The sequence below is a fragment of the Rhinatrema bivittatum genome, chromosome 5 (genome assembly GCF_901001135.1).
Source record: "Rhinatrema bivittatum chromosome 5, aRhiBiv1.1, whole genome shotgun sequence".
Lineage (NCBI taxonomy): Eukaryota > Metazoa > Chordata > Amphibia > Gymnophiona > Rhinatrematidae > Rhinatrema > Rhinatrema bivittatum.
The window spans coordinates 236,690,310-236,714,964 of NC_042619.1; the positions used below are offsets into that span (position 1 = coordinate 236,690,310).

Here is a 24,655-nt window from a genome sequence, read left to right on the forward strand (position 1 = left end):
TAGCAGTGATGAAGGCGCTGGAGAAGGTGCGATCTCTCCCGTCCTCCCAAAACGATAAGAGATCTGGACGTGTGAGTGGCTATGAGGCAAGGAGATTTAAGAGGAAAATTGGAAGACTGGGGGGGGGGGAGACAGGATTGAAGGCATCGAGTGAACGACAGGTATTATCCATAGGAGCCAACGCAATTACTAATTATTCCTCCCTGGACACAGTGAAGGAGTTTGCTCAATAAATATTAGGGGTGCTCAAGCACCCGCAGAGCTGGCACTTATGGTAGTCTCCATGCATGCAAACTATTAAGAATTACCACTGTTCACATTTACAGAGCTAGTTAAGTAATGCACTCTGTTGGTTCAGCAGTGTTCTGAATATCATGACGCCCAGACTCACACCGAAAGCCCTGACGTGGCTGCATCCTTCTCCACCTTCACGGGGTGGGGGTGTGATTTGTCACTGAAGCGGCTGAGAAAGCTTCCTTCTGTGGGGGTCCCCGGGAAGCAGCAGTGAGCCGCGGATCATGCTGCAGAGCCTCCTGCCGGCACTCCGAGGCGCTTGCCACGCTGTGAAACAAAAACTCCAGCAAGTAGGGATTTACGCTAACGGGAAGAGAAAAGCAGGCCAGGGAGGATTTAAAGCAGTAGCACCAGCCAGATTCTTCATGTTGGCTTGTTCGTTTCTTGACGTTTTTTTTTTGTCTTGTTCCTAGGTGTTCTATTTTATATTGCGTTTCTCTTATACTGTTTTCGGAATGAAAAAAAAAGTTCACTCTTTGTTAGGAAATGCTTTCTGCTAATGTGTTTTATGTTCTTTATTTTGTATATAACTTTCCATTAATCCACGCTGCGCATGTTCTGTGTCTGCTTTGTCTAAGGAAACGAGGGTACAGTGGTGCCGCCTGTCAGTACAAACCAGTGCTAACACCACCTTGACATATCCTGAATAGGAAGACAGCATTGAAAGCTGAAAAGACAATGCAGGAGGGGGATTATATATATATAGAAATAGAAAATGTTGTTACAATGTAATGTCTTGCATTCCAGAAAACTAAGAAATCAAATACGAACTCAGTTTGAGACTTCACCGGTATAAGTATTTCCCCCCACTGACCAGGATTTACCCCGCTAAAACTTAGCCAAATAAAAAAAAAAAAAAAAAGAGGTGCTGCAGGGGTATTCTGGGGGCGGTACTTAAATTTAGCAGGGAGCAAGGACTATCAGCGCCAGGGCCGGATATAGGGACAGGCAGTGCCTTCTTGGGAGCAAAGTTCTGAAGGCGCGCCATCATTTCAAATCCGGCCCTGATCAGCACTAGTCGGCTAAGTCAGGTACTTATCCAGATCATTTAAAATCTTAACCAGTTATATTAAGTGTAACAAAAAAAAAAAAAAATCTTGGCCAGCAGGGGCCTTCCTGGCCCATCCCTCCAATTTCAAAAGAAGAAATACCCCCACAGAGTTTTTAATGCCTCATCTCCCCCTCCCCCCCCAAAAAAAAACAACATATCAGGCCATAGCAGCCGGATGCCGCCCCCTCCTCCAAACAAAACTGAAAGAATAGCTCTAGGCCCCTTTCCCCGCCTTCTGCCGCATTGCCACCAGTACTTCCACCTCCCCTCCCCACTCAGAATCCCCCAAACCTCCGAGCCGGTAGTGTCTATACCACCCTGCTGGCAGCCTCCTCCATCACTCAGTGTACGGACACTACCGGCTCCCAGCGTCGCCTCGGGGATTTGAGGGGGCTCTGAGTATAGGGAAGGCAGTGTGGAGGACAAAGGGGGCCCGGAACCATCATTTAACTTTCAAGTGCTTATAGTGTGTGTTCATAGGGCTGCTTTGGTGCACAGGGTTTAATTCATTTTGGGGTTTTTTTTGGGGAGGGGGAGAGCCAGGATTAGGCACTGGGCTCCCACGGGTTTTTTCTTCATTTGGGGGGGGTGGAGGAGTGCTTCTGGAAAGGCCCACTGGCAAGGTTTTTTTTTTTTTTTCCTTTTTTGCCTTAAATGGCTGTATATTTAATATAACTGCTTAAGTTCTAAGTTATCAGCTAAACCGACCAAAATCACTGTAGCCGGGCAGGCTCAGTACTACGGATAAAATCGTCTGCATAAGTTTTAGGCGAGTATATTCAGCAGGAGACTTGGCCCGCCGAATAACGTGCATGAGTTATCTGTCTGATTTTACTCGCTTGCTTTCCGGCTCACTGAATACGGACCTCCTTGTAACTAAATAGAAAGGAGAATTAGGGACAAGACCAACCGACGGGGATCGAGTGTAGGAATGAGCCCGTGATATTTTGAGAAATACGAGTTAGTGCTGCCCGCTTCCCCGGTGAATACCTCTTGCAGCACAGCTGTCACCTCGGCGTTTCCTGGCGCTGAAGGACGTTCATTCTGCACTCCTTCCATCTAGCGCCGCTGCAGCTTTGGAGCCTAATACAAGTGCACCCTGGAGCCAGCCAGCAGGTGGCGCTGTCCGTGCGACAACAGGGACTCCCTCCCCCTCCCTGTGAAAGTGCCGGAGCGATTCTGAGGTTTGTTTGCGTCCATTTTATCAGCTTTTATCTCAAAACCTCTGATTGTTGAAAGCCAGCTCCCTGGCTCTTGGCTCTGATAGAGGTTGTGCTTAGTAGCACAAACTATTCCTTTTTTCTTGAATTGGGGGGGGGGAGAATGAATACTTCCAGTGAAAAAGACAGCATTGCCATATGCAATGGAAAAAAAATCCATTTCCTGCTCTTTGAACACAAGCAAAGACTCCAGCCTGCTTGAGTCCATGCCATGGTATCATCTGACCAGTGCAAGGCCATCTACACATCATCAGCACATTCGGTTTTAATTGTGGCCATGTTGGTCAGGTGTAGTAGAATGAGGTTGCACTTTTATTAAAGTAGCCATCCCCATGAGTCTCCAGAGAGTTGAGAGCAGTGAAGCACAGAGTGAGCATTGCTGTAGCTTATCTCATTGGTGGTTACCAGTAGTTTAAATGGAGCAGGATTGACCCCAAGTGGCTGTTATCCCACTGGGTCCTATTTTCAAAAATGGGGCTGCCAGCCAGGGAAATGGTCTTATGAGGAGCCAGCGAGGTAGGAGTGAGTGGTGAAGGGCTGGTACGCCACAGATGGGATAAGCTACGTCACAGGAGGAGATGGGAGGAGAATTCCAGTTTTTAATTTCTCATGTTGGAGGGGGTGGGGTCTGGGGGTGGCAGCATTTCTATTTCTTTGCTGGGGTGTTGGGGAGGGGGAGAATCCAGCCCCTTTTTCCATTTGTTATTTTGTGTAGTTTTTATTTTGCAGGGGGTTTTTTTAACCTTTGATGTTTTCTTTCATTTAAAAAAAAAAGAAACAATAGATATCAAACAAAATGAAACTACATTTTTTCCTGTGCACATCCCTAGTGAAGCAGGTCTGTGGGTCGTCATTGGAAGGGGGCGCTGTGATATCCTGTTTCTTGAGAGAAATGGAAAACAATGATGATGAAAAGGCTAGAAACGTGCGCTAGGCCGTGCTCCAGATTTAAGTTTACAGCAAAAGTAGCACAGACTTTTTTTTTTTTTAAATTAAATCCTCCAAGTCCGTTTGTTGGTATTGTTTTGCAGTAATGCACCCTTTGCCTTTGGATATTGTTTTGTGCAACTTTTGGAATTACCCCCTCGTTTCTGCAACTCATGCGTGCTTAAGGCAATTGTGAAGTATTTTTGCATTAGTTTGTATAGTTATGTCACCCCCAGCAGGGGTACATGAAACAAAAACCAAGTGGCAAGGGGTTAGAATCCGGTGCACTGGTGAGTGGGCTCTTAAAAATGGTCCGAGCAGCTGGTGCAGTGGATGTGCAAACCCTCCACCTTGTGGGTGGACAGACAACTTCCTCGCTCCCTTTTACTTCTTCAGACTTGCCTCTCATCACTGGCACTGCCACCTCTTGTGGCCCCCAAACTCCAGGGCAAAGAGCTCAGTCCAATCTCTGTTGGTGGTTCACAGGGGGGCTTCAGATGCCATAGCAAAGCAGCCAATCAGCATCAGAAACACTTCAAATGTCCCTTAGCAGCTCCACATAGCTCCTCGGCACATGGAATTCATTTCTGGCAAAAAACCATCACAATTCACCAATGCAAAATCAGTCGCTTACTATATTCAGAAGTTAGGATAAATGATAAGACTTCAAAAACTATGGCTGGACTCTCTGGTGATTCCTCCCAGGGGCCTCAGCTTAGCAGCAGAGTTTTAGATTTACTCCCTCCGTGGGGGAAAAAAATGAGTCTCCACTGGATTCTGCCCTGGGGAGCCAGCACAGACCCAAATCTGCACAAAAAGCCTACGCATTCTCTGCAAATGGCACATTTTATACCCCTATATGTCATCCTGCGACATCTTCAACACTTAAAGGCACAGTTCCCACTGTACACCAGCTAGACTGAAACACTTTCAATCCATTGCTTTACGCAGGTAGAGGTCAAGTGACATTCAATGTAGATTTAAGCAAAAAAAAAAAAAAAGTGGCATATGGACCATGTTTTCCAGCACACGAATATCAGCCCTTCGCTGAAACCTGGCGTAACTGCACCCCTTTAACGAGGCAGCCTCACATTGTGCTGTCCCCAGTTGTGTTGATACTTTGAAGCAGCGATTTGGGCAGTAGAGAGGAAATCCTTTAGGGGCTGCGAAGCGTCCAGCCCTGCGCTGCACATAGGAGTCCCGTCCTACCGTACGGGCTGTCAGTTTTGCCAAACATGACGACTCCTGATCTGGTTTCCAGTCTCCTATCCTCCGTTTTTTTTTGTGGTGGAAAGTTATAATTAGATTTGGCTTGGTTTTCTCTTTGACTGATGGAGTGCTGTAAATTCTGGCTGAGCTCTCCGGGGGGTGCAGTCATTTGATAAATTTAAGCCGCTTTGTTTTGGGTTCTGTACCATATGCAGGCCAAGCTGACGTCGAGACGCAGCTTCTTGGCAATGAGGAAGAGGCCTTGAGACGTATCAGATGCTCTCCTGGCCAAAGAACAAAGGGGCTTTTCTTATTTCATCTTCTGTCTTCAGCTTAACTGCAAAATCTGGGGATTGGGGCAGGCAGCAGAAGAAACTTACTGATAAAGCTTTCTTCATTTCCTTTTTCTATTTTTCATCTTTTTTTTTTTCACCCTTACTTTAAGGCATTATTTTTTTTTTCTTCCTTCGGTCTCTTCTTTTTTTTTTTTTTTTTTTAGTTCACTCTGAGGAGCAAGAATAAGCTGTTGATACGAAAAGGTTCAAATGGGAAAGCGGTTTATCATGGTTTTATTCAAATATTGAATCTACTTGATCAATTTCGGCCTGTCCCCTTTGCTAACTCTAACCCAGCCTGTGTTTATCTTTTTATTTTTCGGTTTCTGGCCATTTCTGGGTGTGGAGGGCTAGATGATCACAGCCCCAGCACAGTGCCTGCAACCCTTTATTTGGCAGAACACAACACCCGGTCTTCTTCCTCCAGCCAGGTACCGGCTAGGCCTGGACCTTGCTTCACATCCAGGATCTCAGAAATGCAGGCCAGAATTGCTTGGAGGAGGATGGGAGAACTGCTGATTTGTATTCCTAGGCATATTGCTTGATTTTGTCTCCGGTTACCTAGAAAGCCAGAATGGTTGGAAAGACACTTCAGGCGGAGTAAAACTGGAATCTGAACATCACTGAAATGTCTTGGATCGCTGTGATGCTGCAGCGGAGACGCGCAACTTGAGGGGTGCATGCCACAAAATACCAACAGACACTAGTCAGCAGGAGTTTGTTTCCCCGTCCCTGTTTTCCCTCAGCTCTTGGGAGCGCACTCTCTCTTCTAACAAGACTGCAAAGGAACAGTCACGAGTCACAGAGCCCAGGACTGACAGAGGCTGACAGCAAATAACAGCAATAATACTCATCACAAAGGGGTCAGTTTCCAAAAAACTACTCGGTGCCTAAAGTTAGTAAGATTTTCAACCAAATCTAGGTACCTCAGCTGAAAATGTCCCTAAATTTGGTGATCTAAAAGTTAGGATCATAAATTAGGGCCTGCAATTCCTTTGCCTAGATTTCGGCTCCTATGTTGGGTTCCTAGAGCTGAAAATCAGTGTTAAGGGTTTAACGGGGGGGTTTTTTCCCTGCCCAGAGCCATCTACTTTTTAAGGACCTACATTTAGGCATTTGGCCCTAGCCAGTGTTCAAAGGGGCCTCACTCTCTTAGAAAATTAACCCCAAGCGACCAGCACGAGCTGGTTAGTAGAAAGCTGCCAAAGCCTGGAGAGCTGCTGCTGCCTCTCCACTGCAGCCATAGGGCTTACCAGGACTGGCTAGATATGGTCTGGTTTGTAGCCCTGCTGAGGTCTTCCTCTAGGAGCCAGCAGACCTGCACAGTCTGTGTCACAGTGGTCACATGTGCCTGGCTTGTTGGCGTCGCGTTCACATGTTGTCAGTCTGACCTGATGGCTATTTGCAGGAGGGCAAAAGTCCAAAGATACCGAAACAACCCATATAGCAACCTATGTGTGTACCACATCCCCATGATGTCCATTTATATTTCTACAGGAGCAGCTTTGCTCCACTCTGCTTAACCGCACTGGCCTCGCTCTCACTGTCGTTGTCACAGCAACTGTCCCTTGGCTTGCTTACAAGGCATTGACAGGCGATTTTGCCGGTCAGGTGGCTGGGTTGGCTGAGCACTGCCCCCTGGTGGTGAAAGGTTGCAGCAATGGAATGCCAGGCTGAGTGAGGATGAGCCTTTCAGGAAGTGATGTCGTCAGGCAATAGATTATGGTCAAGGCTGAATCACCGGGGCTTTCTAGGGCAGTTTGACCTGATGGTACTTTTATGTACTGATGGTACTTTTATGTCTTTAGCATATGCAACAAGCTGGAGCAGCTGCATCGTAGAAAATGTGAAAGTCAGTTTTATCTCCATGGTGACTTCAAGTTAAGAGGTTTTATGAATTAGAAATATATATTCCCACTCTAACAAAGGCACTGGCATCCACATAATAAAATCAACGTAGGATCGCCCTGATCACTACAGCGAACACTAGAGTTGGCTCAGCCAAGAAGCTTAGCCCTATTTAAAGTGGTATTGGGATGTCCAGATTCACTGTAAACCGGTCCAGCTAAAATGGCTTGAAAGGAAACGGTTTGGCAAGGATCCTTTGACCATGCCAGAATGCTCAAAGTAAACCTCCCTCGACCAGAGAGAACGTCGGAGATTTCAAGCCATTCTCCTGCTGCTCCTGATTATCTCCTGCCTTGTAAATGCTCCAGTGGCCCCTAAAGATTAAGAAAGATTTCAGGGCTCTTTCTGATGTCAGCTCTGGTTTTTGTTTTTTTCCCCGCTTTGTCAGCTCGCCCCAGAGTAGAGCATGGTGGAAAAAAAACCAATGGTGTGGGTTTTTTAATCCTACTTTTGCTACAGGGGAACAAGCCTTAAAATTTCTGTCTATCCATCTATTCCCCCTCCCCTTAAACCATTCATCCAGTTTTATTTAAATTTATGCCACAGACAATAGAGCGCCCACGGAAACCATCACAACCACCACTTCCCCCGGCTACCATCCTCCTAGCAACTCACTTATCTTGTGCCCTCTATACAGTGACAGCAGAGCCGTAGCCAGGCAATTTGGCACCTATGGCCAAGTAATAAAGTGTGCCCTCACTCTATACACAACATGAGTTTGGAGGCTGTCTTAAATTTAAGTTAAAATGTAATATTATTATTTATAATAATCTATAAGTAAATATGTGTGACCCTGATCCCAAAATTGTGAACTATATGGATGTGATCCTTAACCTTTACCCAACTGATTATTTATTCATTCTTTCAATTTAAAATACTGCTTGGTATAAAAAAAAATCTCTAAACAATGCACAGTAATTATAAAATCCACAACCCATCCCAACATAAACAAAAATGTTCTTTCTTGTATAAACAGTAGGGATTGAAAAAGGAGTGTGTGACTTAAACCATAATGTCATGCCTTTTTATCTTTCATTGAATTATAGGATTTTTGATTATATTAAACTAATTAGGGTCTAGATTTCACTGACAATAAAACACTCTCTCCACTACTAGGCACATTGTGATGCATTACAAAACCCTGCTAGAAACATATTCAGAACATTTGTAGCAAACTGCCAAACTATAACAGCAACAACCTTACTTATGAGAGGGGAAACACCACAATTACTACAATATACCTCCTACTGGAAAAACAGAACAAGCTATAGATCCTACAGACACTACATGCTAACAGAATCCCTCAGTGCAGTCATACAAGCACAACATAGGCTGACCCTTACCTAATACAAAATAAGGGCCCACAAATTAGATTTAGAAACATGCAGACAAAAACCAAAATAGAAACCACAGTGCACCATGGGAGAAAGAGAAATAGAAATGCAACATACAAAGATATAAGAAACTGGAACTACAATGTTTTCTTTTCTACCTTTTGTGTGTGCAGTTAATTTGGTCCTGGTCTCTTTTTGGTCTTCTCCTAAGTTCTTTTCCATTATCTCCTTCCCATTTTCCATTTCTTCTTCCTCCTATCTTCTCCTTTTCCTACATCTGTCTCTGACACTGATCTTTCCCTTACATCTTTATTCTCGATTTCACTCGTTGCCCTCTAATCTCAGACATAACTTTCAACCCTCCTCCTCCCCTTCTAATCCTGCAGTCCTCAATCTCCCTCTTTTCACCTCTCACCTACCTACCGGTTTTCCTGCCCCTTCCCATTCCCTATATCTTTCAGGCTTCCCCAATCTCATTCCTTTTCTGTTTTTCACCCGTTCCTTAGTTCCCCATTTCCACTATCTGTACTCACACCCAAGCCAACCCTCATCAACCTTCTTCTGCCTCGCTCAGCTCCAGCTCTCTTCCTTGTCCATGCTTTTCCTCCCTGGCCTCTTTGTTCTGTTTCCTGCCGAGCCTTCTATTGCTCTTCTTTCACTGCCTTCTGAGCCCCTTTCCCACCCTCTCTCACCTTCACAACGCCCAACTCCTTTTGTGCTGCCTCTCATACTTTCTCCAGTACTCCAGGTCATTCACCCCCTCACTCATACCTTTCCCAGCACATCTAATACATCCCCACTCATATTCGCCAAACTGCCAAGTTCCTACTGTCTGCCCCAAATGACTGCTCAGTCTGTCTCTGCTCTCGGCAGCTCGTCCTTGTTCTCCTCCCTGCCCTTCTGAGTCCCCACAGCCCCAGTCACTGAGTTCCTTCTCTTACCCCCTGGTCACAGAGTCCCCATTCGCTCCCATCACCCTGTATCTGAGTCCATGTTCTCCCTTGCTCTCCCATCCCCCCAGTCCATTCTTTCCCTGATTTCTCTCACATTTTGGTGCCCTATTCCCCATCTAAACTCTCCCACAGTCCCCATTCCTTTCTTGCTTTCCCACCCCCAAGTGCCTCTGTCCCCAGATCCCCAGTCTTCCCCTGCTCCCTCACTCCCCAGTTCCCATCTGTCCAGGTCTCCCTTCTACACCTTATCTTCTCACAAATCCCCACATCCTTTGTCTGGCAGGCTCCTTCAACTACAGATACAGCATCTCTTTCAGCTCATGGTTGAAATCTCAGCTCCCTTGTTCGAACCATGGGGCTCTGATCTATGGAGCCCCATGTGGTTCAAACAACAGCAGTTTCAAATGCAGGAGTCAAACTGCTGATGTTTGAACCTTGTGTGATCCTGTAGAGACAGAGCCCTGTAGTGCAAATAGTGTGGCTGAAGTTTTAGTTGTGGGGTGGAAGAGGTGCTGGCTGCCAAGATTGAATGGGAAAGGTGAAGCACACGCACCTCTTGCACCGCCGGCCCCGCGATGGATTAGTTATTCATGCGATGGACTGGCAGCGCCCTTGAGCATTAGCGCCTATGGCCGTGGCCATATTGGCCATAGGCTAGCTATGGCTCTGCGTGACAGTATAGCCGTTTGTTTTTAGACAATGTTTCTTGTAGGGAAACAGGCCAGTTCAGTTCAGTTTAACTCTCCAGGAGGACAGAGCACACTGTGATGGCACTGATCATTTTTAAAGCTGCCCTGCCCTTGGTTTGGGCTTGTAGCTCCCTGATCATGCAGTTTCAAACGTAGCAGCATGCAATGCAACTCAGTTCTCTCTATGGAAGGAAAAGAGAAGTTGAAATCTCAGTCGTCGAGCAGCCATAACCACATGCAAATTTATGTACCAAAGGAAGAGACTAGACATCATGAAATGTTTGTACATCATGTTGTCAATCAGGATTTGGGCCTCCCCCGAAGAGGGTGGAGTCTCCCCTTGAAAGCCTAGCCCAGGGGTGCTGTAGGTAACCCCGACCCTCAAGTGCCACAAGCCAGTCGGGGGTTCCAGGATATCCAAGATGAATATGCATGAGATGCATTTGCATGCAATGGGTTGGTGAGCTGGGTTCCCCCAGGGTACTCCACTTCATAAGCATGAATTCCAAAGCGTGGGAGAAGTATTCTGAAAAACAAATCGGGAAGGCACTTAATGTAATCTAAAAATAGGGTTTAATTACCAGAACAGCTTTGCGCAAGGTTAAGTTTCAAAATTCATGAGGACTCTGGCTGCTTCCTGAAACCACATCCCACAATGCGGCTGCCCTCACTTGAGCATGGCTTTGTGGAGATCAGTGCTTGTAAGGATTTTGGTTACTTCTGTGGCAAGGAGGGTTTTTTTTTTAAACTTTTTATGTAACTGATGCATCACAGTACAAGAACCAAATACAATTCCATCAGTCAATAAACAAAGGACCTGGGACATCTTTTTTTCTGTATAAGTAACAGACTGTCTAGAAGCCAAGACACATCCATACACTCCATTCACACCAATATTCTAAACACCATCTTCATGATTATGTACATTGTATGTACGTTTATACGGGTTGGGTGAAAGTATGTAAGGTAATTCCCCTGCTTTTTGATAATCCTTATTAAGTTTAACCTGAATATATTTGGCATGCATTTTCTTCAAGTGAAGACAGATCTAACATCTGATTAGATAAATTAAGAGACCCAATCTGTGAATCCTAGTAACACTTCTCCTGTGAATGAAGACTTAATAGCTGTAACGCTACCCACCATCGATAACACCACATCCCAAGGCAAGGAGGTTTTTTTAACAGGAGGCCACCCGGAGAAGAAAGGAACACAAAGCTGCATGGCAGAGCAGCAGAAGAAAACCAGCCCCGCCACAAGGAGGCAGTGAAGGAGAGCGACCCCTCTCCCACTCCTTTCCTTTCATAAAACGAGTCATTCGTGGACATGCTCGGATGTTCTCCAAAGTTCAGTCACGTGCACTGTGGCGTGACATTTCTTTCATCCCTTCAGTTCTTGAACCGCATTTGATTTGAGCGTCCGCCACATTTACATGGATGGAAAGCGTTTCAGACTCCTTGGCGGGAATCTTGAATGAGGGCTGGGACTGCCAACAGGAATTTCAAAGTGATTACAATGACAAGCACATTGACCGGAGATTGTTGGACTGTACTGGAACAACTTTTTCATTTATCCCATGGGGGAGGGGGCAGGAACCATTCTATAAATTCCTTTATTTGAGCCACCATTAAATAATTGTCCCGCAATCCTGTAAAGACCTCAAGAGGCCGTCCAGTCTGTTGCCCTTCTTTTAGGTGGGATCCGCTCTTCCTGAACCACCCCAGACAGATGCTGCTCTGGCCTTCTCCTATCCCCTCCTGTGACGAAGGTGCTACCCCCTTTGCCCATGTCTAAACCCTATTTCCCCTGCCATAAATTAAGCCCATTATGTCATGTCCTATCATTATCCCTCTTGTGTTTAGAACTTTAAAGAAACATTGACAGGATTAGCATAATAATGACAAACAATGCTGAAAAGAAAGATCTTGGCATTGCAATATTATTTTTTCTATTATTTTTATTAATGTCTTCCTTTTGGGTGATACCTTTGGTCATTTTTTTTTTTAAATATAATTTGAAAGACTCCGAGCCCTTGGTGTGTGTGCCGCACTGTAATAGCTGGACCTTTTCTGCACTTTTAGCGGGTTCCTGGAGCACAGCAGAACGGGCCAATCCTATTTCTTCAACCTGCATATCTCTGCTGCTGCTCCATGAAGGCAGATGAACATCACAAGCTTGCAAAAAGAGATCTGTGCACTGTAGCAAAAATGCTGACGTGCAAATGAAATGTAAGGTGTGAATTAAAAATTTGTATACACGTTATTTTATGTCTCTGCTCAAGTCTCTGGGTTTACTTTCGTGCTTCCCTGCGGTGCAGCAGCAAAGATAGGCAGATTGGCTCCTAATGATGAGCTGTGGCTAGGTCTCTTGCTCCAGTCTGCGTATCTTTGCTGCTGCACAATGCTTGCAAACAGATGGCAGTCATGCCCATTTTATAGCCCCCTGCACAGAGCTATGCACTGCTTTGGAACTGGAGCACAGCGATGTACCAGTCGGATGCCCCAGGGTCAGTTGCTTTGTCCCTGGCCGAAATGACATTATACCATGCCAGCTGCAGTCAGACCAAACCTGAAATGGCTACACCAGCAATTTATCATAAAGAAAAGACATACTAGTTGCCCATTCAATAAAGTTTGTATTCTTCCTGAGGTTTGCAGAGCTGATGTTTGGCTCCGCTATTCAAGGGTTAGAGACTCTCCACTCTTGCTTACAGAAATGTCTCCCCAAGTTACTGGCGATGAGAAGAAAAACTCCTCTAATATAGGGGTTCTCAGTGCAGTCCTCAGACGCCAGCCAGGTTTTCAGGGATATCCACAATGAATCTGGATGAGAGAGGTTTTCATGCAGTGCTTCCATTGTATGCAAATGTTTCTCATCCAGATTCATTGTGGATATCCTGACTGGCTGGATGTGTCTGAGGAGTGAGTTGAGAGCCACTGTGCTGCTGGGCAGTTATTATGTATTTTTTGGCTACAGGGGGCTTTTACAAAATCATTCACTTGAACATTGGTTTCAGTATCCCAGCCCCATAGTTATATAATTGTAACCCTATATATACCAAGGGGGCTACCTTCCCAGCCCCGGGGAGCACTGGGGTAACCTACCGAGGCTGGGCATGTCCCAGTCTCTCCAGGCACCGTGGGCTGGCATGCAGAATACTTTGCAGGGCCTTATCTGGACTGAAGAGACTCCCAATTCTCACAGTCCATGAACTCCACTGTCCACACAGTACCTGTATTCCAAAAAGAACACAAATTTATTTTTAAACACAAAAACAGTAGTAGTCAGATCACCCGGTTTAAATCGCAGTCCATTTCCATATCCACTACAGGTACTTGCCTTCTTGGTCGGATCACAAAAAAACAAAAATCAGTCTCCAACTCTCTTGTAAATTCACAGAGTATCAGTAGACCCCGGATCTCCTCCCCTGCTTCTTCACATGTGGCAGTCACTTCCAGTGCCTTATAGAGATGTGATCATTTGGTTCCACAGGGGCAGTCTATTGTACCCGCTCACCCAGTTCTTCCTTATTTAGACCCTAGATGTTCCACTCCGCTCTCTCCCAGAAGTTGCTCAGTTTAACTCACACTGCAGAAGCTGTTCAGATTTCAGATAGCTCACTTCAGGAGCAGAGCCAGTGCCAGTCCTGAGCCCCGTGCTGAAATAACCAGCCACTGCCTCTCCCCGATTCTTAGCAAAACGCCAATTCCAAAACCCTCCTTCAGGGGGCGCAGTCACACTTCTGCCAGCTCCCTTCTCAGTTAGCACAGTTGATGGGAGTCCTCAGGTGATATTCCAATCTACCACTTGTCTCTCCTTTCACCTCTGTATTCCACGCTCACTCCTGATAGTGCTTATGAGTGGAGCACCACTTTTTCCTCCTCTCACACCCCTGCGGCTTGGAACCTTCAGATATCCTTTCTCCACGAGCTCCTTCCTCAGTAGCTGGCCTTTTGTCTGTGCACATTTTCCTTTTATACTGTCCCACACTCACACCGCTGTTGGCTAAAAATCTCACAGAAGCCACTCAATCCACAGCTCGCAACTGCCGGGGCCGTCCTAGAACACGATCTGGAATTTTCCCTGTATAACCCAATGGGAGGGAGCATGTAAGGAACTCCCTCAGAACCCCTTGGTGGACCGGGTACAGCTATCTGTACCGGTCCTCCTTAAATCCAAACCCGGCAAGGGATTCTGAAATAGGATGGATCACTGAAAGCGGGGATAAGAGACCAGGGCCAGAGGGATGGAGCAGGCCCAGGGGGCAAGACAGAAGCCTCCAGAATATGAACTGTAAAAGTTTCAATTCTTTTCTTGACGTGCACAAACCAGATAACTTGTTTTATTTACTATTGCTTAACAATAAAGGAACTTATAAAGATCGTTGTCAAAGTCCAGCCTGAAGTATGTTCTCTGGCTAGTTCTGACCGCTCGGCATCACAGCCAATACGTTCAACTTTTAACCTTTTTATTAGATAAACACACTCTGAACATGGGCTACCCACAAGTGTACTCCCACTAGTCCTTCCCACCAAACGTTTGTGCAGACTTGCCCAGCCCAGAACTTTCCCAAATATAAACTATTTTAACCTGTACTATTAAACTTTCAAATATAAGCCTCTCAAAAATACAGGATCAGCGCCACAACTAGTGGCACCCCTGCCACATAATATATGGCTAAGTGACGTGCTCCAAAGTCACACAAGATGATGGGTAGAAGAATTGAGCTAAGGTGTCTCCAGATTCAAGATTTGTGCTCTGTCTACCCTCTGCACTGCCAGCTGCTAGGTGTCCTTCAAGAGCCTGGCGGGCTCAGTTCCATTCACAATCCATGCAAGTCATCTGTGGCAGCCACTCATGGCCGGCCCTCACTTTCCCCGGGGCGCTCCTCTGACTCTACCTAGGCATGTGCACTGTCACTTGTTAAAGGGCCCATGGCGGGAAAGTCCCTGCAGCGCATCCTGATGACATCACACACTGGAGCCATTTAAACACCAGCAAGACACCAGATTAAGGCCTCAGCCACTGGTCCTCATGTGTTAACTGATGCTCATTGCTAGTTGATCCTGCATTCACTCCTACCTTGCTCCAGAACCTGCTTTGCTCCTGCCTATTTCCAGCGTTCTTCCAGTTCCTTGCCTGCTCCTGGTCCTGCCTTATCCTTCTGTTCTTGCCTCATCTGCCTCCTTGACTCTGTCCTGCCTTCCTGGACCTTCCTTTTCTTCTGCTTTCCTTGTTTTTCTCTGACTGACCTCTCATTGCCTTGACCCTTGCCTGGATACTGACTCTGCCTGATCAATACCTGCCTTGACCCTTGCCTGGATACAGACTCTGCATGATCGCTGCCTGCCTTGTCTCTTGTCCCTTGGCCAAATACCAATACCATCTGACCGCTATCTGCCCTGACCCTCTGCTCATCCAGCTGTGGACATTCTTCTAAGCCCTGTCAGCCTCAGAACCCAAAGGCTCAACTTGTGGGGGAAGAGGCTGGAATAGGTGAAGCTCTTCTCAATCCCAGCCAGTAGTGTTACCTGCCTGCTATCAGCATGATGCTATCAGCATGATGCTACCCAGCTCGTGTCTCACGAGCTGGGTAGCATCAATTCCACCACAGCCCAAGGACTCACATTCCGTGACATCATCACAGAAATGGCAATCACTTTGTAAAATATAAGCGTGCAGTACTGACTGTATTTGATGAGGTTTTTTTTTTTTTTTCAATCAATGTGTGGAAAACAGTTTCAAATGGTTTGGAAATGCAGAGTCAGCCATCTTGGAAATCTACTGATTCCTGGATGCAGTGCATTGTGGGTACAGATAAAGGTAGATTAAATAAGAAACGTCATGGACAAGTACATTAAATGGGTATCTACATTTCTAGATGTACTGTGTCAACTATTTTCAGATAATTGTTCCTTTCCCATTGTGCAATGCAGATTTAAAGTTTTCTTTTTTTCTGATTAAATATTTTACTTCCTTCAAATTAGATCAAACTCTTCAGATGTGTTTTATATGTTGTATATTCACTAGCTGACCTCTCTTTTATCTGTTTGCTAAAGTTTGCTTTAAAATCTAACAAGTAAGCATTGTTTTTTCCTGAAAATATTCTTGAAACCAGTCTTGACAGTTAGCAATATTGATATACGCTAAAATGTTCCCAGTGGTTCCTCAATGATATTACTTAATTAAAAAGAGTCTGTCCATTTTTTAACCACTGCAGAAATAAGCAATAGAACAGTTAGTAATTTTCCTGCAGGGTCTGGGGTCTGGTGGTCAATTTCCAACCTCATCTTCACGCGGTCATTAATGCATTTCCAACACTACTTAAATATGCACCCAGGAAAGCCTTAAAAATCTCCAGGGATTCCATGGGAATGCCAATGGTCCTTCCTTCTCTCAGTTTCCTCGATGCTTTTTCATTAATGAATGTGCTGCACACATCATAACATTTTCAATCCGATCTCTGTTTGAGTCGTGTCTTATAACATGGAGGGCTGATGGGCTATAACTCCAGTGCAGCTGAAGTTCCTGCCCTGTATGCGCATCTTCCAAACAGGATAAGACCAGGTCGCTGAGACTGGGGCCTTCAAAATAAAGGAGGAACCTAGCATGCTGAATGTGTGAAAAGAAGTGAAGGCTAGGGTTTAGGTTTTATTACGTTCCTTTGCCAGCTGCTGCTCAAGGTGAGTTACAAACCCAGTATAGTAGGTAGGTCCCTGCCACAAAGAGGACTTCTAATCTAAGTTGGTATCTGAGGCAATGGAGGGTGAAATGACTTGCCCAAGCTCAGTTGGTGGGAGCAGTGGGATTTGACCCCTGGCTTCCCTTGTTCTCAGCCCACTGCTCTAACCACTAGGTCATGCTCTTTATAGCAACACTCTTTTTTAAAAGACTAGGGTAATAGTAAATAAGGATTCATCTCCTAAAAATAATTATTGGACATGGTTTGTGGTTGGAGTCAAGAAAATGGCTCTGGCCTGAAGAAACTGATGATGGTGCCGGCCTCTGTCTTCCAGGACCCTTTACAACTGTAACACTAGTGGGACAGGAGGGACCGGGGATCTCTTCTGCCCCCAGAAGAAGATCTGGGGGGGGGGGGGATCCAGGGAGTGTCCAGGAGGGGTTTGGCAGAAGGCATGATCTGCCATTTTTTTGTTTTCTTTTGCTTTGTGTTTCCTTTTTTCATTTTCTTTTTTTTAATTTCAAATAAAACAAAAAGAAAACTAAAAAAAACAGAAAAATAATGGGGTCCATATTGAGCAAGGTTGGCAAGACACAATTTTTGATGGAATACTGAAAGTTACCTCTTAAGGTACGGGTAGGCAGTTCTGGTCCTAGAGTACCTCCATTGTATGCAAATCTATCTCATGCATATTCATTGTGGATATCCTGAAAACCTGACTTGTTTGCGGCACTCAAAGACGCTGCCTCTTGCATGGGTTTCCATGGAAGCAGAAAGGAGGAAGGGGCAGGACCTTGAGGGTGCCGCCGTGGGTTGCAGGTCGCATGCTGAATTTCTTTTAGGTTGCTGCTGTTGCTGCCGCTGTGCAGGATCGGGACAGTGCCGCTTTAGGTAAGCGGCTGGGAGTTGACCCCTCCCTGAATCTCAGTAGAGGAGAGGAGAAGGGCCCCTCCCACTGCCTATGGGTGCCGGCAATACAAATCTGGACCTCTGGGGGCTAGCAAAATAGCGGGTCGGATGAGATATATTTTAGAATATCAAGGGAGCCCAGAAAGATTCTGGCAGGTCCGCTAAAGGACCTGGTAAGTGGATCCTTGGAAACTGGAATGAAACTGCAAGACTGAAGAAGGGTAGCTGTGGTTCCTTGTCACAAAAGTGGTATCAGAGAGGAGGCTGAAAATTAAAGGCCAGCTAGCCTTACCTCAGTGGTGATAAATTTAAAGGAGATTCTGCTGAAGGGAAGGATAACAAAAGGAAAGGATCTACAATCCAGTGAAGTGCAGGATCCAAGGCAGCTTGGTTTTACCAGAGGAGGATCATGTCAAATTAATCCAATTGAGTTTTTTAATTGGGTGACTAGAGAATTAAATCAGAGGAATGTGCTGGACGTGGTTTATTTGGTTTTCAGCAAAGCTTTGGATACAGCCCCACATGGGAGAGTCATGAATAAAATGAGCAGCCTGGGAGTGGATCCCAAGGTGATGGACTGGATTAGAAAGTGGTTGATTCATACCTGGCAGAGGGTAGTGGTAAATGGAAGTCACTCAGTGATTGATGACATAACTCAGGGATCAGTTCTGGGACTATTATTTATTTCTTTATTTAGACATTTTATATGCCATCTTTCCATGTATAGTTCACAACAGTTTACAAAGTGACATTCATAGTTATAACTCAACAAACAAACATTGATTTGTTACAGAGGTGGTATTCATAGACAGGCATTAATATCTATCAAGTGAAGTTATCTAGTGCGTGTTAATAATAATTGATCTAGTACTTAAGGCAAAGAGAATGTAAAATGAAAACGAAAAAATGGTTCTTTTAACTATCTTTCAGGCCGATGCAATATCGGCGCACGGAAAACGGGTGCTCGTGATCGAGTGCTCGCTCTCCTAACGCACGCCGATCGACCTCTCCGGGGCACCCGATGCAATATGCAAATGGGCTGCCACGGCTACATTTTATGAGCATCCCTTTCCTAACCTGACTGCCGGCACACTTTTTTTTTTTTAACCTAACTCCTTGTTCCAGTTCTTCTGACTTAATAGCACCATTATATTAAGTCGGTGGAACTACAGAAAAGCAGAAAATACTGTTTTTCTGTCAACTGTAGGGGTTCTTGAAAACTTAATGTGTGCTCTGGGGCAGGCGTTAATTTCTGAGGGTAAAAATGTGCGTGTTGGGCACATTTTTTTTTTGCAGCGGGAAGTAATAGCTAAAAGCCTCATCAGCATGAAGTTACATGTGATGAGCACAATTAGATTCACGGGGGGGGGGGGGGGGGGGGGGGTTGGACGCGCGTTTTGGACGTGCTAATCGCCTTAATGCATAAGGTGTTGTGGACGCGCATCCAACCACTGATTAGCCGCCCGTTTGTGTTTGAAATTGCAGAGGAGTTAAAAGGATGTGGTTGGCAGACACCTCTCAGGAAAGTAGAGAGAATGAGAAGTGATTGAGTGCTTGGCAGTGCCAAAAAGAGCAGGTGCAAGCACCCCGTGGTACAGAAATCCAAAGGCACCGCACGTGATAGGGGGCGAGAGGCTGATGCGCACGGATCGGGAGAAAGATCTCGGGCGATAAGAGTCTCCGATGAACGGACTGGAAGCAAGGCAGACCTCAAATGATTTTCAGAAAATCGTGTTTGTGTCGCTAGCTAAACTAAAAATGGATAAAGCAATGGGGCCAGATGAGACACATGTGAGGGTACTCAGGGAACCCAGAGATGTCCTGGCAGCTTCGCTGGATAATCTTTTCAATGCTTCTTTAGAGTCAGGAATAGTTCTGGAGGACTGGAAGCAGGCTGGAAACTATAGCTAGTGAGTCTGACCTCTGTGGTGAGCAAATTAATTGCTATTAAAACTGAGATTATTATTATTATTATTATTTTATTTGTATAAACAATCTTGGTGGTTCACAGAAAATCAAATTACAAGTATGCAGTATAAAACAGACATCATACATAAACTAGTTGCGATGGAGAAGGTACAGAGAAGAGCAACCAAAATTATAAAGGGGATGGAACAGCTCCCCTATGAGGAAAGGCTGAAGAGGTTAGGGCTGTTCAGCTTGGAGAAGAGACAACCGAGGGGGGATATGATAGAGGTCTTGAATGAATAGATATGAATCGGTTATTTACACGTTCAAATAATAGAAGGACTAGGGGGCATTCCATGAAGTTAGCAAGTAGCACATTTAAGACTAATCGGAGAAAATTCTTTTTCACTCAACGCGCAAAAAAGCTCCGGAATTTGTTGCCAGAGGATGTGGTTAGTGCAGTTAGTGTAGCTGGGTTCAAAAAGGGTTTGGATAAGTTCTTGGAGGAGAAGTCCATTAACGGCTCTTAATCAAGTTTACTTAGGGAATAGCCACTGCTATTTATTGCATCAGTAGCATGGGATCTTAAGAACATAAGAACATGCCATACTGGGTCAGACCAAGGGTCCTTCAAGCCCAGCATCCTGTTTCCAACAGTGGCCAATCCAGGCCATAAGAACCTGGCAAGTACCCAAAAACTAAGTCTATTCCTTGTTTCCGTTGCTAGTAATAGCGGTGGTTATTATCTAAGTCAACTTAATTAATAGCAGGTAATGGACTTCTCCTCCAAGAACTTATCCAATCCTTTTTTAAACACAGCTATACTAACTGCACTAACCACATCTTCTTGCAACAAATTCCAGAGTTTAATTGTGCGTTGAGTAAAAAAGAACTTTCTCCGATTAGTTTTAAATGTGCCACATGCTAACTTCATGGAGTGCCCCCTAGTCTTTCTATTATCTGAAAAAGTAAAAAACCGATTCACATCTACCCGTTCTAGACCTCTCGTGATTTTAAACACCTCTATCATATCCCCCCTCAGCCGTCTCTTCTCCAAGCTGAAAAGTCCTAACCTCTTTAGCCTTTCCTCATAGGGGAGCTGTTCCATTCCCTTTATCATTTTGTTCGCCCTTCTCTGTACCTTCTCCATCGCAATCATATCTTTTTTGAGATGTGGCGACCAGAATTGTACACAGTATTCAAGGTGCGGTCTCACCATGGAGCGATCCAGAGACATTATGACATTTTCCGTTTTATTTACCATTCCCTTTCTAATAATTCCCAACATTCTGTTTGCTTTTTTGACTGCCGCAGCACACTGAACCGACGATTTCAATGTGTTATCCACTTTGACACCTAGATCTCTTTCTTGGGTAGTAGCACCTAATATGGAACCTAACATTGTGTAACTATAGCATGGGTTATTTTTCCCTATATGCATCACCTTGCACTTGTCCACATTAAATTTCATCTGCCATTTTGATGCCCAATTTTCCAGCCTCACAAGGTCTTCCTGCAATTTGTCACAATCTGCTTGTGATTTAACTACTCTGAACAATTTTGTATCATCTGCAAATTTGATTACCTCACTCGTCGTATTTCTTTCCAGATCATTTATAAATATATTGAAAAGTAAGGGTCCCAATACATAAGAAAATGCCATACTGGGTCAGACCAAGGGTCCATCAAGCCCAGCATCCTGTCTCCAACAGTGGCCAATCCAGGCCATAAGAACCTGGCAAGTACCCAAAAACTAAGTCTATTCCATGTTACCATTGCTAATGGCAGTGGCTATTCTCTAAGTGAACTTAATAGCAGGTAATGGACTTCTCCTCCAAGAACTTACCCAATCCTTTTTTAAACACAGCTATACTAACTGCACTAACCACATCCTCTGGCAACAAATTCCAGAGTTTAATTGTGCGTTGAGTAAAAAAGAACTTCTCCGATTAGTTTTAAATGTGCCCCATGCACATACAGATCCCTGAGGCACTCCACTGTCCACTCCCTTCCACTGAGAAAATTGTCCATTTAATCCTACTCTCTGTTTCCTGTCTTTTAGCCAGTTTGTAATCCATGAAAGGACATCGCCACCTATCCCATGACTTTTTATTTTTCCTAGAAGCCTCTCATGAGGAACTTTGTCAAATGCCTTCTGAAAATCCAGGTATACTACATCTACCGGTTCACCTTTATCCACATGTTTATTAACTCCTTCAAAAAAGTGAAGCAGATTTGTGAGGCAAGACTTGCCTTGGGTAAAGCCATGCTGACCTTGTTCCATTAAACCATGTCTTTCTATATGTTCTGTGATTTTGATGTTTAGAACACTTTCCACTGTTTTTCCTGGCACTGAAGTCAGGCTAACCGGTCTGTAGTTTCCCGGATCGCCCTTGGAGCCCTTTCTAAATATGGGGGTTACATTAGCTATCCTCCAGTCTTCAGGTACAATGGATGATTTTAATGGCAGGTTACAAATTTTTACTAATAGGTCTGAAATTTCATTTTTTAGTTCCTTCAGAACTCTGGGGTGTATACCATCCGGACAAGGTGATTTACTACTCTTAAGTTTGTCAATCAGGTCTACCACATCTTCTAGGTTCACCGTGATTTGGTTCAGTCCATCTGAATCATTACCCATGAAAACCTTCTCCAGTATGGGTACCTCCCCAACATCCTCTTCAGTAAACACTGAAGAAAAGAAATCATTTAATCTTTCTGCGATGGCCTTATCTTCTCTAAGTGTCCCTTTAACCCTTAGTGTTTGGGTAATTGCCAGGTTCTTGTGGCCTGGTTTGGCCTCTGTTGGAAACAGGATGCTGGGCTTGATGGACCCTTGGTCTGACCCAGCATGGCAATTTCTTATGTTCTTAAACTATAATAAAATATTACTTATTGTACAGAATTAAAATAGCATTCACTGTTATATTTACTGCTATCCTTTTTCTGTCTGCGGAAATGCAGTGCCGAATAGCCATGTTTTTAGTCCTGTTTTGAAGATCTTAGTATCTGGTTCTAGTCTTAGCTCGACTGGCATAGTATTCCAGAGTTTTGGTCCGGCTACGGAGCTTGATCTCTCCCTGACCTCACTCACATGAGCGCCCTTCACTGTTGGTATTTGCAAGGGGGCTCTTATTTGACGATCTTGGTGTTCTGTTAGGGATGTAAAGATGTAATGAAGCATGTAACCGAGTGATGTTTTTATTATATAATGAGTTGTGAATGATTGTTAGAATTTTATATTGGGCTCTGTGTTTGATAGGGAGCCAATGTAAAAGACTGTAGAATTGAGAATAGGTCACGTTTCAGTAATCCAGCAGATTGTGAGATGTGAAGCAGCGTGGTTTTTACCAGAGGTAAATCCTGTCGGATGAATCTGCTCAATTTCTTTGATTGGGTGAGCAGAGAGTTGGTTCAGGGGAGAGCGCTAGATGTCGTATACTGGGATTTCAGCAAGGTCTTTTGATACGGATCCACATAGGCGACTTATAAACAAACTGAGTGCCCTAGTTATGGGCCCTAAAGCGACTGACTGGATGAGAAACTGGTAAAGAAGAGTTCACTCCAAGCAAAATGGGGTTCCCAGTGGCGTGCCTGGAATGTCCTCCCAGACAGGGTGCAAGTAAAGCACCATGGTAGCCCATGGTAACTTTGTTGTAAGGAAGTAACCTGCAATTATAACACTAATCACCTTTGCTGGGCAGACTGGATGAGTTATTGTGGTCTTTGTCTGTCATCATTTAGAGGTCTGATTTATCAAAGGGTTTTCATATGGACAGAGTGGATGAAAAGTCTCTAAATAAATCAGGCCCTCCATTTACAGTTACACTTTACAATATGCAGTGGCCAATTGTGCTCCTCACCGAATTTAGACCCTACCATTCATCTTCCTCTCACATGGCTTTTAAAAAGAACTTTGGCTAAGAAAACCATGGAGAATCAGGCCAGGAGAAGGCAGAGCCTGACATTTCCGACGTCACTTTTTTTTTTTTTTCGCTTGACTGTAATCCTCCTTGAGGATCAAAGGCCGTGGGTTCTGAAGGCAGGACTTGGGCTCTGGGGCCGGTGTTACTGCCACTGAAGGGGAAGGCTCGGGGTTGCGTCGCTCGTTAAGGCAATGCCTCCAGACCTCTGGGTTGTGGGCCCCCTGGGTTCAGCCTTTCCTCTGAGAGTTTCGGGGCTCCTGGTAATGAGCACAGCCCCTTCCTTAGCGCACTCGCTGTCCTCAGTTCACATTGCCATCTTCCTGTATAGATGCCCATGGCTCTGGTATGATGTGAGAAGGAGGAGGAGCCTCATCGATGCTGTGCACTCCTGAGCGCTGCAGTATAATGTGGGAGAAGCGGAGGAGGAATTGTGGAAAGACTGAGAATCATCTGTGCTGCGCACTCCTCACTGTTGAGGCATAATGTGAGAGAGGAGAAGGTGGCATTATTGATGGGGGTCATCGATGCTGTGCGCTCCTTGGTGATGACGTGCAAGGTGGGAGAGGAAGGAGGTTTATTGTGGACAGGATGAGGATCATCAGTGCTGTTTGCTCTGGCATTCTTTTTCTTGTTTTGTTTGGTAAAGCTTTAGCTAGCAGTTCTAAATGAAATACACTTATCAATAGTAGGCACGAGGCGCATCCAACATGAAGGGTAAGACAAGGCCAAAGCCAGGAATTCGAGACCCGGAGGCACAGGGAGATAAAGTGATTTGCCCAAGGTCACACAGAGCAGCGATAGGGAGGTTCAGGGTTTCTCCTAAATAGCAAATTAGTGTTCAACGCCTCCAGATCATTCCTCCCCTCCCCCACCCTACAAAATCAAAGTGATTGCAAGTGGTAGGATTTAGCACACGTGTTTACTGCGTTTTCACTCATGTTCAGGTGTGCCTCCACCAATCCCATCGGTTATTTCCACAAGCCTCAAGTCGGGCTAAGGTTTTTCAGTAAACACAGAATACACAAATTACAGGGGTTTGGATGGTGTGAGAGGTACTAAGCCCTTCCAGCCAGTAAAAGGGTAGAAGCTGGATGTAAACTTCCCTGGCTGCTCAGACCTTTAGATCTGCACTTTTCCCCAAAACGTACCGTGACTGGGGACTGCATGCACGATGTGTGCAGGGAGGAGGGCAAGGGACGAGCGCTCTCAGCTCCTAGGGCCTGTGCTGAAATCCTTTGTTTAAAGAATATTGCTGCCTGTGCATCCCGCTCCTGCAGCAGGCCGTGAGTTTGGAGACAGTTATATGTTTT

At 45.1% G+C, this 24,655-nt stretch overlaps 1 protein-coding gene across 3 annotated transcripts in view; it reads left to right on the forward strand.

Annotated features, from left to right (window-relative positions):
• Window positions 1-24,655, forward strand: part of RUNX1 (RUNX family transcription factor 1) — a 210,509-nt gene that overhangs the window by 43,438 nt on the left and 142,416 nt on the right. The window lies entirely within an intron of this gene.